This window comes from Anopheles arabiensis (assembly GCF_016920715.1).
Source record: "Anopheles arabiensis isolate DONGOLA chromosome X unlocalized genomic scaffold, AaraD3 X_pericentromeric_contig0008, whole genome shotgun sequence".
NCBI lineage: Eukaryota > Metazoa > Arthropoda > Insecta > Diptera > Culicidae > Anopheles > Anopheles arabiensis.
The window spans coordinates 1-5,000 of record NW_024412086.1 but is presented as its reverse complement, the minus strand read 5'-3'; positions in this window follow the sequence as shown (position 1 = coordinate 5,000).

Genomic DNA, 5,000 nt, shown 5'->3' with positions numbered 1-5,000 from the left:
CGTTTATTTCACGATCTGGTCTTTGGCTGATCGTGAAAACGCTAAGTCCCAAATCCTGAACTCGAGAAGAAAGCGCCAATGACAACGTTTTTGACTGGAGCTCCCTAGCATTCGGCTTTTTCACTTTGAAGGGATGCACTGTTGTATGAATTGTTTATTCACGAACTGGTCGTTTGATTGATCGTGAAAAACGCTCAGTCCCAAATCCCGAACTCGACAGGAAAGCGCTGATTGCAAACATTTTGACTGGAAGTCCCTTGAAATGGCGTTTTCGTTATTGGCATTATGTTGCACGTTTATTGTGGCTAGAACATTAATTATTCACAAATGGCACCAAAGCTTGGCAAAGTCGCGAAACACTCCTATCTCGACGCACCAGCAATCGCAACTTGATGCAAAATAAATTGCACGAGCTAATGATACTTGTACCATGCACAGTACACCGTACCAAAATATACCCCTGAAAGTGTGCAATTTGGTGCTACCCTAGGAATATGTATGGAGAAGCTCTAGCTACGTGTCGCACGTTCCAAGTTGCATGGACGTCGAACAGAGGCATGCAAAGCACCTATCTAGGGAATTACTCTACGTTCTAGTAGCAAGTGCGATTTTCCGGTCCAGCACGGCAGTACGCCTGCACGCATACACCCATGTACCAAAATGTACCAACCTAGGCGTTGCTCAGTAGCTTTGGCGGCACATAGAAAAGTATTCGAGTTCAGATTTTGGACTTAGCGTATTTTAAACCAATAACGAAAATTAAATTTTAAATCGGTAAACGGCTAGAGTTGCTCAGTAGCTTTTGCGCAACGTGGCAAAAGTATTCGAGTTCAGATTTCTAGACGCGTATTTTCAATCATAATAAACCGAATCAAACATAACAATGATGAAACTTACACCATGTCCCAAGGTTGCACAAACGTAACGATAAAGTGCTGGCGAAGTTAGAGGTGCACCAAAATTGTGTACCGATCAGGAAAGTACTCTACGTTCCTATGATTTGGGTGAAAGTGTTATTTAACTGCTGGTTAGAATAGACAGTTGCTTATCATACACATCGCAAACGAACACCCCTTAGTGAGCATTAGCAAAAGTCAATTGCACAAAGCAAATGCAATACAAACTGATCAAGTACATTAAAGAACGCTACGTAGCAGGACTTCTTCCAAGAATGGTGTCCGCAACGGAGGGCAAGCGTCCTTCCCAGGTTTTCCTAGTAAACCTTGTATGGTAACATACCCAAGCGTGTCTGTAAGCACGCAACGAAAGTCACGAACGGGCACATACCTAGAATGTAATTTACGTACTTGGACTTTGTCCAAGAATGGTGTCCGCGACGGTCGGGCACTGCGACGCAATAACCAAATCCTAGATTGTAACTTTAGTGTGCACAACATAAACATTAACGCGTTCGCTCGCTGCGCCGTCCGTGTTGAACACAAATGTGGGTGATTATATGCGGAGGACAAAACATACGAGGAGGAGATAGTTTTCGCACGATGTGCACAGAGCTCATTTCGTCGTCCCGGCGAATGGAAACACAAACATCGCGAGTATCGTTCTAGGTTTCGTCTATAAAAGGGCAGGCCAAAGGTGACCGGTTGAGATAAGCATTTTAAGCATACAAACACTTTATTGAACTTTGACAAAACAAGGTACGTACATGTAGGTTGTACCAACATGGACATCTATGAACGTACGCTCGGGCTGCGCCTCCGTCTTGTACTTTCCCGATCGGTACACAGTTTTGGTGCACTGCTATTCCGACCGGCAACTTGTACCAACATATACATCCATGAACGCGTACGTAGTGTACTTTCCCGATCGGTACACACCGTTGGTGCACGGCATAAGAAAAGAGCTAAATGGTCAAACTCAACCATTTCAACAATAGATAGTCGATAGTAGCTGTGCCGATGAAGTAGGCACGATGCAAGTTAATGTTGTTTAATGAATAACATGTCCGCCATACATTTCAGCACAAAATTGCTCGGTCAGACCTACGCGCTATATCTCGAATACGAGGCGTCGGACTGGGGGTTGTAGAACAATTTTAAGTTCGTCTAATGATTCTACATCCGATTCTGGATAGCGGTTTTTGACCACTTTCTTGTGACACCCCGAACCTAGGGCAGCTCCCTAGCTTTTTCAAAATGTGCACCGATCGGCCGGAGAGCTCGTGTGGCTCAAACATGTTTTCGCTAAACACCTCAAACGTGTCGAGAACGCACCCTAGCTCTTGTTTTCAAAAGTTATGGCCATTTAAAGTGAGGTGGTTTTTGCTCAAATAGCTATTTTACCCGTCCCTATGGCCATGCTTTAAATTTTCGAAATGCCAGGTCAGACCTAGGCGGCCATATCTTGAATACTAAACGTCGCAGACATTGGTCGTAGAACAATTTTAAGTTCGTCTAATGATTCTACATCCGATTCTGGATAGCGGTTTTTGACCACTTTTCAATATTTTGTGACACCCCGAACCTAGGGCAGCTCCTAGCTTTTTTCAAAATGTGCACCGAACGGCCGGAGAGCTCGTGTGGCTCAAAACATGTTTTTCGCTAAAACACCTCAAAACGTGTCGAGAACGCACCCTAGCTCTTGTTTTCAAAAGTTATGGCCATTTAAAGTGAGGTGGTTTTTGCTCAAAATAGCTATTTTACCCGTCCCTATGGCCATGCTTTAAATTTTCACGAAATGCCAGGTCAGACCTAGGCGGCCATATCTTGAATACTAAACGTCGCAGACATTGGTCGTAGAACAATTTTAAGTTCGTCTAATGATTCTACATCCGATTCTGGATAGCGGTTTTTGACCACTTTTCAATATTTTGTGACACCCCGAACCTAGGGCAGCTCCTAGCTTTTTCAAAATGCACCGAGCGGCCGAGAGCTCGTGGGGCCCAAAACATGTTTTTCGCTAAAACCCTCAAAACGTATGAACGCACCCTAGATGATAAAAGTGCAATCAGAATGTCAATCGACAACTTTGTTGGGGTACCATTTTACCTACGGCCAGAAGCTTAGGCGCGCCAACAGCGCTTCCTCGGGTTCCCATTTTGCCCTCCTGGGATTATGATCATTTGCTCATTGCCTACTATAGGAGGGTACCTTGCTACGAGGTCAAACATGAAGATTGCACCAAATCGTGTTTTTAATTTATTTAGTCGTAGAGCATGGTTTGGTGGCAGGGTCATTAAGCCCCGTTTGGGTCATACGTCCTCCGCGATAAAAATCGTCGTATGCCCATAGTCCGAACCAATGAAGCAAAGTGGTGTCTGGTGGCCTGCTGATGATTTTAACCTATGATTTTGAGCTTCCACCCCATAAAACGTTCCTGAGCAGTACATCACGGGTCTACGGACCCAAAGACTTCGTCGTGATGGTTTCTTAGTAAAAGTTGTAACAGCTAAGGGTTTTGAATACGCGTATATTAACCATTGCTTGAAACTAAGCTTCGTTGTCTTTAAACTCTGCAAGACCAATCGAACTTTAGGAAACCCGAAGGATTCACGCTAAGCTCGATGAGCTATTATGGGTAGTGGTGCATGATCTGGTGTTCTTGGATCTAACCAATGAATAAATTTATGAGGGTATATGCAGGCACAAAGCGTGATGAAACCGGCCCCTACCAAATGTGGCATATTTTTCCTGAGAGCGAAGCTCAGACCCACGTAGGGAGAGCGAAGTGAACTTAAATGTTCTATGCAGCAAATGTTCGCCATGCGGATAAACAAGTTGAATAGTTCAATGTAGTGTAATGCAAACACGAATCGCAATAACGATACGGGACCCAGAAGCAATTCTGCGATCCTCGGGGAGTGGTGAGTTGATATAAATTAGAGGTGAAAGTCCGTTGTTCAAGCCCGCTCGGCAGCCGATACGAGGTCTTGTTGGCTTTGTACATCGCGCAGAGGCGCCGTTCGGTTCTAGCAATGATTCCCGCCACCATGTTCCATGCGTGCAGAGATCCGTTAGAGCTCGTTCAATGTCCCGCCGTGATTACGAAAAGTCCAACAGTTGACCGTTGGGGTGCGTCAAGTAAACGCGCAGAGATGCCGTTCGGTTTAGAGCAATGTCTCCCGTATCACGTTGGAGTTCTTCCACTAGTGCAGAGAGATCGCTGAACCGTTCAATGTGTCCCGTCGTGGTGTGCTTGTACCGAACACTTAGGATACACCATGCTTTGTTGGTTTGGGATAGAGTGGTCGCGCAACTGCCTCCACGCCGCAAAGTGCCAGTTCGATTGAAGGTCAACTTTAGCCGTTCAATGCATCAGTCGGTGGGTGTTCAGATGGCATCACAACTTCCCTAGGTGCTTAAGTTATTAAGTTGTAAAACATGTGCACATGCGCAGAGTATCGTGCGTACCAGCAAAGTCTCCCCGTCACGGTGGTTATGAATGCCCATTCAGTGCAGAGATCGTTAGTGCGTGCAATGTGTACCAGTCGATGTGTCGTACCGAATACAACCCCGCTTAGAGGCCCGTCGCTCGAAGAGACAAGCAAGAGTGCGCAGAGTGCCGTACTGGCTCAGCAATGTTCCAGACAGACGTAGAACACCCGACGCAGTGCAGAGAGTAGATCCGCTAGCTATGTGCAATGCATCCGATTGTCTGCTTGTGCAGTCTATCGAGGGCGCCAACGACGCTCCGGCGTCACAGAACAAATCTCGGTGGTCACGGGGACTTGTTTCGCGTGATCAAGAGTGTAGTTCGTGTTCAAGCAATTGACTCGAATTTGGCTGATCCTACCAGTGATATACGCTCGTCTCAAAGGTTAAGCCATGCATGTCTAAGCACAAGCCTTGAAAGTGAAACCGCATAAGGCTCAGTATAACAGCTATAATTTACAAGATCCTCATCCAAACAGTTACTTGGATAACTGTGGAAAGCTGTTAATACGCATTATGCTGGACTGTTGGCCCCGGGTCGGCGGAACTGGTGCACTTATTGTTAAACCAATCGCCTCCGGGCGCTTTGAGTTGAAATCTGGATAAGGATGT